This window comes from Pempheris klunzingeri, chromosome 7 (assembly GCF_042242105.1).
Source record: "Pempheris klunzingeri isolate RE-2024b chromosome 7, fPemKlu1.hap1, whole genome shotgun sequence".
NCBI classification, from domain to species: Eukaryota; Metazoa; Chordata; class Actinopteri; order Acropomatiformes; family Pempheridae; genus Pempheris; species Pempheris klunzingeri.
The window spans coordinates 6,478,693-6,490,694 of NC_092018.1; positions in this window are offsets into that span (position 1 = coordinate 6,478,693).

Below are 12,002 nucleotides of genomic sequence, written 5' to 3' on the forward strand. Positions count from 1 at the left end.
ATTAGACCCTCCCTGCCTCGTAAATGCCCAATTGTTTCAAACCCAGCGGAGAGCCTGTGTTAGTTTGTAACACAGGCTCTCTGTATAATAAAAATATAAAATTGGTGGAGTGTCCCTTTAATATCTAACCAACAATTTTGCTCATTACAATATTGAAAGGCCAGCTGAAGGCACTAGCATGCAGCTCATCAAAAGGACTCACGGGGCCAGTACATCCTGGTGTTTTTCAGTCATTCATTTTGCCTAAATGCATCCGAATTAATGTCACAGTTGACGTTGGTTAGATGACAAACATTACAAAGAAAATCAGATGTTGACCTCCTACATTAAGGGAACAATGAGCCATAGATAGCATCTCTCACTGGGGGGAGCCACCGCTGGTTGTGTGCTTGAAAAACCTTTACATGCAGCCTTTAGCCTTTTGTAAACAGTCTACGAACACAACAGTGCGAACATGGTGGGTTTTCTTCGCTTGTGTGTGTGTGTGTGTGTGTGTGTGTGTGTGTAGGACAGAAATTGTGACAAACTGACAGAGGACAACTTGACACAGATAACAGATGCAAACACACCACGTTAAAATCAAATACCCTACAAGCATTTTCACAGAAGCTCACATGGACCCACTTTCTTTTCTTTTGCATATCAATAGCCCTAGATAGTAGATACACACTCACAGAGAAACACACACACACACACACACACACACATATAATTGGTTACGTAGGGAGCATAGCCAACTTGCACCTCTTGTTGCTGTGGTAACCACAGAGACTGATTTTTCTAGAAGCACTTAGTCACATCCCGTCTGTTATTCACTTGTTTGTTCATTCATTCCTCCTTTTAGCCTTTCTTTATACAACTCTCTCTCTCTCTCTCTCTCTCTCTCTTCCTCTCTCTCTTGCTTTCTCTCTCTGGGTGCTTTTCAACCCATTTCCATTCCCACCTCTCCTCCAATAAGATGCCCTCTTAGCATGCATATGCAAATGAGGCAGACTTGAAACCAATTAAAATGAATTGAATAACGAACAGCATTGTATCCTCAGCGGTTGGACACTGAGATAGAGGCTCGGGCCCACTGACACAACATCTAAGCGGTTACAATGTCTGTGAAGCAAAAGACCTGGAAATCAGAATGTGCTTCTTTCTCACTGCAGATCAATTCAAAGAGCTCCTCCTCGGTGTGCTCGCTCCATCAGCACAATGGAGACTGATTTGATCACGTCATCTATATACGTTGACTCCTTTGCATTGCTTCACAACCCATCCCCTTTCACTCTGTTCCTATCGCATCCTCTCTTCCTCAACTTCTCCCCTCGACATCCCCACAGCTCTCTCCAGGGTGTATCAGGTTATCATTGGCCAACAAAGCAGGAAACAGGAAGTATATATTGCGCCATAGACAGAACGCTGGAGATCCTAGATGGACAAACACACACATGCACATACACACACACACACACACACACACACACACTCACTCTACATCAAATAACCCTGTTGCTTTGGGGCACGAATGTTGTCTTACGGCAAAAAGGAGAAAGTATGTTGAAACTACAGAGCAGCACATCAGTTTCAGACAGAGGTACACAGGTGTGAAAAAGAGAAACATACTGTTCTGCACAGCTTGACAATGCACAAGCTTGAGCATGTGATTTATAGAAAGACCAAGTATACAGATAGATAGAAATCATGGTGCAAAAATTGGGGAAAATGTAGAGAAGAAAGAGGGAAAATAATGGGAAGATAGGGAATAGAAAGGAGAGATTAAGAGATTAAGGCGTTTGGATAGAGGAAAACAACAGGAAGAAAAAAGATGCTGAGAATGAGAGAGGGAAGGAGGGGACAGTGCTATACTCTTGTGTCAGCTTTCTGCCAAAGAGACAGAGAGAGAGAGATGGTAAAAGAAAAGACAGACAAAGAGACAGCAGGCTCTGATAGTCCTGTGTCAGCGTCCAGTCAGACCCCAGAGCAAGGCGACGTGGGGACGTCGATGGATGGACGCCAGCAGGGTCAACAGCCATAACCTTCAGGTTAATACAGGGACTTACAACACTCTAAACTCACTATGCACGTGTGCATAAAACACACAGACACACTAAACATAAAGCACGCTAAGTTCATGTGACGCCAGCATAGCACATATGGTACTAATGAACATGGTGGAACAGAGTGAGTGGTGATGATAGATCCAGAGAGACACAGACACAGACAGACTGGCACACACACACTGTCTCTGGAGTGTAATTAATATTCAAGTTAAAGTACGTCTACTACAGATATGAATGTAGTGATCTCCCACATATTGTTTTACAACTGTGGCCCTGAGAGCTGAATTCACTGCAGCTAAACACTCACAAATACAGACAACACATATGAAGAATCACAAAATGTTCTGTAAATCTTGCAAATACACAACCAAGTACAGAAACATGCTGCAAGTTCACACACGAGAAAGAAAAAACACGAGCAAATAGAAAATGCTCCTTTTCTAATATCTCCTCTTGTCAGACATAAACAAATTCCAATAAAGCAGTTATGATGACTAAGTGACAGTTAAGTTTCCACACAGGAAAAAAGCACAAATAAAGCAAAATAATTCCCAAACTAATAATCTATCTATTAAACAAGTTGTCAGAAAGCTTCCCCAGCACCAGAAAGAGAGATCACACATCATCATCATTATTATTATCATTATTATTTATTAGTGATAAGTCACAATGGTAATGAATTCAACCTAAGTGCTAACTCCCTGTAGCTAACAGCACTAGCATTGATGTGATTGTCTTGACGCTCCGGTGCGTCTGGTTGCTAAGCAACAAGAGGCTTTCTACAAGTTTCTACAAGTTACCTGACAGCAGCCTGGTGGTGATTTATAACGCAGGCTGTTGAAAGTTACGTACTGAAATATACTACGGATGACTAAAATACGGTGCGTGTGTAACATAGTTAAAAAAGGTTCGGCCTAAATGGAACAAGTAGTAACAGCAAAGGATTATGGGTAATACTAACGCAACGAGGGTAGCCATTTTACCTGCCTGCGAACGTCCGTGAACAAATTAACAAGTTAAGTTTACTGGCTTGAAAAGAAGTTAAACGTTGAGCTGACTTTACTTCGCTGGATATTTTATGTCTTAGACTAATTTCGCCATGTTTTTATTAAGTTAACGTTATCGTTTTTATGTGTTTTATCACTAGTAAAATTAAATTCAGTTTAGCTAGCTGAACATGAACGTGATGACGTCTTTCCAACCGGAGCATACGCTGTTTGTCCCTACGAGGTGACCGCTCTACTCTACATCTCCTCTGCGATGAATGCAGGTATGTTGCAATGTGTTGTTCTGTAGACTATTTTACACATTTACACGAGGTCTTAAACTTGATTTCTGTGTTAACAAATGTCTGTCATGAAATGAAAAATACTAAAAACAAAAACAAAAAAAAGGTAGTTTGGTGTGAAAAAGAATCTGCATCGTGTGTTTATCTTATGTGTTTTAGTGGAGGGACTGTTTTTTTGTACTATGTCATTTGTTATACTGACATGAATTTTAATTCACTATACGCTCACTGTTAATATACGTTGTATAGGCCAGGGTGTACATTTTCTATCACTTTGGGTAATCCAGAAAGCAGATATGCAGATGTGACATAAAAACATGCTGAGGCCACAAGCCTGATCAGCTCCGGGAGATTCATTAGACATAAGACACATCAGAGTTCACACATGCGTTTGATGTCACGTTCAAGGACCACACATAAGGTTTCTGTGGGCTGCCACTGGCCTGTAAGCTGAGAATCACTGCAGTAATGCAGCAAATGTGACATTAGTGGCACTTGGTCATGCTAGTTTTCTAGTGTGATGTTTTCTTCGTCTGTGTCAAGCTGTGACACATGGCTCATTATTGCCCCTTGAGACTGGAGGGTGGAAAACACCCACTGGTTCAGGATGATTGGTGGGAACTGCACTTGTAGTGGTGTTTTCCCAAAAACTTCCTGGATGGAGACCACTCCTTTTTCCTGAGGTTTTCTATGTCAGCGTGTGCACTATATTCAAACCAAACATTGATGGCTAGTCAACTTCTGTAGAAGTCTGTATAGGTTGTGTTACCTGTATTTGTGGGACATCTGTTTTATCTGCTTGCATATGTTTAGTACAATGAATGAATGAATAAATGAAAATAATTATTGTTTTTACTACATCCTTTCTTTGTGCTTGTATGACCCTCTTTAACCTACAGAGGTACTGTAGAGATGGAGGATGAAGGAATCTTAAACAGATGATAATTCAGCTGCAACAAGGAGACTGTTGATAATTCAGGTGTGTTGTCACTGACAGGCTTGTTCCCTGACCCGACCAATCAATCAAAAATGCTTTCTAAAAGTCTAAACACATACTTTTTTTTTTCAAAATTAACATGACTGTAGACAGTGAGGTAAATTATGGTGTCCTCCAACAATGGGGATACATGACATCATTTCTGCTAATGCTATGTCTTCTCCCCTTGGCTGTCCATCCTCTAATCCACCAAATGGCAAAAATATGTGACCCTCTGCATGGCCCCCGAAGGTTGACTGAGTGACTGTCAAGGTAATAGGTGGCTTCCCATCCCGTCAGCAAAGAAAAAAGCAGTTGTGTGACCCTCCTCCAAGATTTAGGAGGAATTTTAAAGATTGAGGCAGTCAGGCGGTACTCGACTGCAGCAATGGACAGGAGAGCTGTTATCGATGCAGAAGGTGGAGATGGGTTGAGGGGTGAATTCCTGACTGAAAGAGCTTCAAAGCAGTTTGGTATGTTAAGAGCAAAGACTCACAGGAGCCACAGTACCTCAGAGTGTGTACAATACAACAAGCTTCACTTAACACAAAGTACATTGCAATGTGAACCTGACAAAAACATGCAGAGCTGGATCACAGTTTACTGACGTTATTCACAAGTAGAACGCTTGAAGTTTGGTTGCATATGAACAAAAAATGAATTGTCAGTTGCCGAAAGATGCATATATCAAAGTTCTTACACTTTTGTAAAGGAATAGTTTAATACTTTATTGAGGGATGAGAAGATCGATGTGATTCTCATGTTTGCGCATTCAGTACCAAGATGGTGAGAAGCTCGATACTGACACGGTTAGACTGGTTTTGTCCAAATTTCAGAACCTGTAAAGCTTATATATTAATTGACACATGGTATTTTGTTTGTTTAATCTGTACAGAAAAAGAAATGTAAAAAAGAATCACTTGTGGTTTATGGGAAGTTACAATCAACCAAAAAGTAGGTGAATGAGATGCGCTGAGTTTGGCTGCAGGCCATACTTGACACAGCTACACTAGATTGATAGCAAATTTGCTTCCAAGCAGTTTCTTATTACCCATCCAAAATGGAGCAATGCGCGTCACATTAACACAAATCCTTGTCGCACATATTTTTTATATTCTGGCTTGCAATACTTTCTGTTATTTATGCCCCAAAATATTTAAGCAAATTCCTTGTGTGTTGAAAACTTACTTGGCAATAAATCTGATTCAGATTCTGACATTATCGCTCACTTGAAATTGTGTCTCTGGATGTAATTCACTCTCATTTTCTTACTAACCGGCATTGGTTTAAGTCACAGTTTCTCTTAATGCGGAAAATTTGTCTCTGTCAGCTGTAGACTGAGGCAAAATGTATTAAAATTATGAGCCGTAAAACCTGACTAAAAGGTCCATGTATACGTTCAGCTTCTTATCAACAGGTGCGCAGCAGAAAATGTTCAAAAGCAGGGTAAGAGAAGAGAAAGCTTCTGGACACTGTTCTGTCACCTGCAAAAAAATGTATTAAAAATATAATGTTTCAGTCCTTAGACCTCATTAGGGCTGTAAAACCAAAACATTAAGGTGAAAGGTGTGAAAACGCTCTGTAGATCTGGGAACTGCAGACTCGGTCGATAGTTCTCTATAAGCTTGTTGTCATAGTTAATATAATTGTATTAATTAGTGCAGCTTTTAAGCGCACTATCACAGTAGTGGCTGCAGTGTAGAGCTGACTGGTCAATGACAAATGTTCTCTATCTTTACAAAGTAAAACTCACACAATAAAACCATATGAATGTCATAATTTGAATTAAATAGCACATTAAACCAAATGATACAGTCTAATCAATGATACAGCCAGTGAAAACATTTAATTACACCCACTGTATTCGTTGTATTTGCATCTTTTAGCTACTTAACGTCTCCATCCCATATAGAACAGGATTTGCAAAGTGTGGCGTCTCTGGACACATGTAGGAAGTACTTAGTTCTGTAACTAGGTCACTTTTCTGTTTCTACACTAACAGCTTAGATGAGGACAATCTTGCTTCTAGAGTTTGTGGGGATGAAAACATGATTAGACAGAGACACAGAGGGAGAGACCAGGAATATACGGAAAGACATGAATCCCTGAAGAGATTCATTTATTTGTCACACTCTGCGTTTGTAGAATGAAAGCTCAGAGATTTAAAGGTATGTGAATCACCAAGCCGTCTCCATTAGTGAGTAAAATCCTGCCGAAGTCGTGTGCCGTTGCATGCTATGTGTTTGTTTACCCTTTTGCACCTGTGGCTTAGTCATTCTAATTACATCCATTGATGACTCCCTTTTCCTGCTTCTCTAGAAATGAGAGTTAAGGGTTTAATTAGTCCTCCATGACCCTCATCAGAGCCAGTCTACCTCAATAACATTTGCCTCAATCAAAGGCAACAATAAGCGCATGCAGGTGCACACAAATGCAAATGGATGGGCCCTTCCAAGGGGGTTTGCGCATGCGCACTCATATACACACACACAAAAACACACACAGACACACTCATACTCACGGGGGGCAGAGGTCCCCTCAGGATTAGTCAATTATTAAGCGGTCTATCCCTCTAAGAAAGAGTGCTATTGATTGATTATCACTATAGGTTTAATAATTTAGTTGTTTTAATAGCAGAGATATGGAAACGGAGGAGAATATGAACAGTCAGGGACAGGGGTGGAGCCAGAGGAGGAGGAGGAGGAGGAAGAGGAGAAAAGGGACAAATGGAGAAGACGTCATGGAAAAGGAACGGGACAAAAACAGGAGAGCGGTGAAAAAAGATGAGGATTGGAGAAGAAGAGCTGAATCGTAATGAGCCTGTGGACACTGAAAGAAATCCCATGATTAAGACTTGTGACGGAGGAAATTCCCATTTTTCCTTCCATCTTCTATTGATGGTCCCTTGTGCAAGTCACGACTTTTCCCTTTTCAGAGGAGCTGCCACAAAGTATGAATGCATCCCTTCTTTCCTTGAACGAGAGGGAAATTTGTGACTTGTTCTCAATCAGAAGAATATAATAAGCTTGAGTGCAGCAGCAGGGAATAATAGCTGAGGGCATTACAAAAAGGAGTCAAAAAATTACAAAAATGATTTCCCCAACTAATCAGTCATATTCTTGCTGACAAAGGTCTTTGTGACTAAAGATAATAAATGAGGTTTGCAGGTGTTGAGGAGATAAGTGTACACATGTTTGATCTTTTTTCATTTGCGTTGGGTCAGAAAATAATTTATAATGTCTGTCACAATGTTTTGTTTTGTCTGACCAAAAATCCAAAACCTAAAAATATCCAGCTGACTATTATATGAAACGGAGCTAAGCAGCAAAAGATCATACAGGAAAAGATTGGAGCTGTTGCTTGTAATATGACTGTATTGAATCAGTGAGCAAGATAGTTCACATTTGATTTCAGTCATTTCAGCTCTGAATACATCCGCGTGTGTCGTATCAGTGCATGCTCTCTAGCAGGGAAATCTGGGAGTTCAGTGAAATCATTACAGACACTGGTTGTTTCAGTGTGATTTTAGCAAACCATTAAGCTCCACTACTTTGGTTATTTTTTTATGTTGACACTGAATAGAGGTTGCTGTGTGTGTGTATCCTCCCTCTCTCTCAGTTTTCTCTACATGTCTTTCAGGCCTCCATTTCAAGTCATGTCATAGTTCATTGCTCGCTCCCGAGGTTGGCTGTGTGAAAAGGATTATTGTGTGAATTGTGAAAATAGTAAGACACTAGGTCAGCCACCCTTATACCTGCATTTTAAATCTGTGGCGTTTTGTCTGACGTGTTTCTCCTCGTTAAAAATACATTAACCGACTGTACAGGAGAGGCTCTTCAGCCCAAGAAGCACCGTTTGTCTGAAAAATTAATGAAAAAGGTTTTTATCCCCCCCCACTGTTTTGTGGAGGTGGAAAAGATGAGGAGATTGTTGTCCGATGTTGTCAACTGGTGCATCCCTGACCCTGTTAGTCCTGGCCAAAGACATGTTGGCCCTTTAAGTGTACACACTCATACAGGCATGTAAAAACACACACGGGCATTGTAAGACCTCGTGTGCTTATTCACCTATTACTCTGGACTATCACCTCCTCATCCCTTATCCCCAAAACATACAGAGATAAGATTTAATTAAATAACAGTTAATTCAGCAAGTTAATTGCTAGAATAACCTGCAGCTTAGCTAACCTGCCACAGGACTTATAACTCCTTTGGCACTGACTCAGTATTTTGCTCTGCTCTGAAATAATAACGGCCTAAGCTGCTCTGCCTTTTGTTAGCTGGTGTAAAATAAATTTTTTAACATTCCTAAATAGTTGAGTCTGTGCAGTTCTGTGCACTTGTTTTGTCTACTGCTGCAATGGAGAAAAGACACAACACATCTTTAAAAACCTTGCTGTAACTTATTTAACTGCTTCACTGTAAAATGTAAACATATGTATTTTAGTTTTGTTACCAACACAGAGTTGCCCATGGCCTGAAGCCAGTGTTTGGCTGTTGTCTGGGGGTAAGACGAAATGATGATTCCTCTGGTAGATATCTGATAGAGACCGTTTGGTTAGGGTAAGGTGGTGTATGCAAGTTTGTGCAGCATCAGTAGTCATCACTTGGGTGAGCATGTGCATCACGGTTTGGCCACTCTCCACCTGCACATGCCATCTTCTTTCTTCCATTTCCATTTGCAGCTTACAGTGCTTCTTCTCTGATTCCATCTCTCCGCAATGATGTTGGTCTTTCTTGTGAATGAGTGGTGGTTAACTCCTTTATTCTACCCCTCTGGACAGACTTTGGATTTAGCAGGTGGTTTGATCTTCACTTCATCTGGAGGATTTTAGTGTTTGAAGTGTTTGCTGCCCCTTCTTCGTCATCTCCACTTGATTTTTGGGATCATTGTTAGTCAACTCATCTACGCTGTTAAATGTTACTATAATACAATACAGTAGGCGTACTTCTGCATTATCATTAACACATACAACCTTATAAGAGAAAGTGTGTGTGGCAGAGAGAGAGAAATAGAGGTGTGGGGGCGTTGAGAGGACTATTATGTATTATTGTTAGTCTAGTGTTCTTACTGACTTGTTATTCATTTATTACTTTTACTATCCATCATAGTCATAAAATCTTTGACATAGTCAGTTGTACTAAATTTTTAGCCTGCAATAACATGTTTTGGCCACTTGGGAACGGTGGAAAACAATCTGTGAATATTAGATTACCATCTACTGTCTACTGAGCAAAATCTGCTGATAAAGACTGGTCGAAAGCTCCAGAACAAGCGAGTAAGTTGGCCATGAGTGGAGATTGTTGTGCTAAAGTTAAAAAAAAAAAAAAAAAAGAAAGAAAGTTGTTTGTCCCAGTTTAAAGGATGACCTCCTGGTTAAACATTGACTGACAGTACAGACAGTTTTCTGGTGCAGTGTGTGATTATTATCAGATGCGATTCATTTCAGTTTTCCCTCCAAATGAAGTGGTTGAGATAATCTGGCTTTTGGACTGTGTTTCATGCTGTCTTCAGACTTTAGTTCTCAGATCTTGCAAATGTCCTTAGTGAGTATAATGTTGTCTGATAACGATGACCAAAATCACACATGAAAGAGCCCAGCTGGCAGGTCATCTTTGGAACTATTGTTCAGTATCTATACACACAAAGCCATAATTTAATGAAGCTCTTAAGGCTCATTTTAACTGTCAGTGAGCGCTGTTTTAAGGTCTTGGTGGTTTAGCCGCAGAGCTGTGAGCCAAGTCCACTAACTGTCCCACTGAGGCCACCGAGGTTCAAACCCCAAATACACCACCGCTCTACTCTACGCTCCTCCCCTGACCACAACTCCCAGCTGCCCCAACACCATTCACACACCCCCACGTACAAATAAGATGCGTTCATGTCCCATAATTCATAAACCAGGTAACAGTTTGGCCCTTAACACTTACTGCACTCACGTGGCCATACAAACACACAAACACACACAGACACACATTAGCACATCCGTCCTCCCTTGGCAGTACAGGAGAGTCACTGGTGTGTTTGCATTATTGATTGCCCGGGATATGTTTTTTTTTTCTTCCTTCTTAAAAGCATTTAGCAATCTGGCAATTAGTTAGAGCTTAATGTAGGATGTCAAAACAGTGCTATCGATCCAGCGGGGCAAGGAGGAAAGATTGATCAGTCAACTCATTACGTTGCTGGCGCTGCCTCGTCATAAACACTCCAGATGAGACTCCATCAAAAGCCCATCCCTCGTTCACTGGCGCTCCTCTGTTGCTTGCTCTATTGCTTTTTCTGCATCAGGCTCCCCAGTGTTTTCTCTTGTTGGCTCCTGATGCTTGATTGCACTGTCTGCACCTGGTTTGAATTCGGTCTTATTTTTTACTTGGCATGTTATTGCTATTCTCTTGCTATTTGTCCTTTATTGGATTGATTGTTTTCCCTTTACCTCGTACCGTCCTTTCTTTGTCTTTTTGTCATCAATGTATTTATTCTAACCTATTGGCAAACAATGTATTTCCTTCTTTTCTCCCTGTTTCTATCCTCTTTCTCTCCTCATATTTTTTTCTCACCACCCCTAAAGTCCAACATCTTTGTGTCCAACAGGAAATACAAGCAGTTTTAATTAAAATCTCAGAAAAAGCAAATGAAGCTGATTTAGTTTAGTTTGCATGACTTACATCAATTCATTAGTCAGTCATATGAAAATCAGGCATTTGCAGACACACTTGATTCAATTTGCAGAAACACACAGCTCAGCAGTTGTTTCAGAGTGTCGTATTTTTCAGTGGACAGACGCTAAGCTCAATACAGATGGCACAAGCTGCAAAATAATGAGGCCTGGCATTTATCAACCACTTCACTGTTTGAATTTTGATTGTCACATCAGCACAATTAAATATTCAGCAGATCTCTACAGAGAAGGTGTGTTAGAAGTTAAAACAAGGAGATCAGAAAACACTGCTGTAACAAAGGTACGGACTATTGACGTGGCAAAGAACCGAGATTCTAAGCCACTAGGCCAGATTTGTAGTTATCTTAACAGTGCGCAATGGATTTGAAAACACTTTGGCTAATAGATCAAACTTCAAGTCAGAAAAAGTGATCAGGAAAATTACTTTCAGCAGTCAGACTCAAACAGTCTTTCAGGAGACAGAGTTCAGAGCAGCAAAAGAACCTTTAATGCCGGCTTATTAAAGGGAGAACAGTCTATCTGCACAATACATACAGTCAGAGAGTTCTGAGCTCTCACATACAATACATCAGCTTATATTCTCATGAGGCTCCACCTGGTTTCCTTTCATCACAGCATCAAAACAACCAATCTAGTTTTATTGTAACATTACACCATTATGTTTCTTGACCAGATGGGACTTAGGTGATGTGTCCTTGAGTTGGGACTGCAGGGACTTTCCCACGATCTGCATTGGCACGGGCGCGCTTTCTTTACTATGTATCATGTTGTATAATTATTACACACTGTCCAGCCACCTGCAGTGTGGACATGTTTCCTTTTATGTGTCACTTTTCAGCCACCTGTACTCTAGTGTGTGCATGTTATGTTGTATAAATTTTACACCAATATTTCTCTGACTTACCTTGTTCTTATTTTTTATTCTAAACTCTTTCCTCATTTTACACCCTTAGTTCTTAGCTTCCTTTTGTTGCCTTTTTTTTTAAAAATTATAGTGTTTTAACGTAAGTG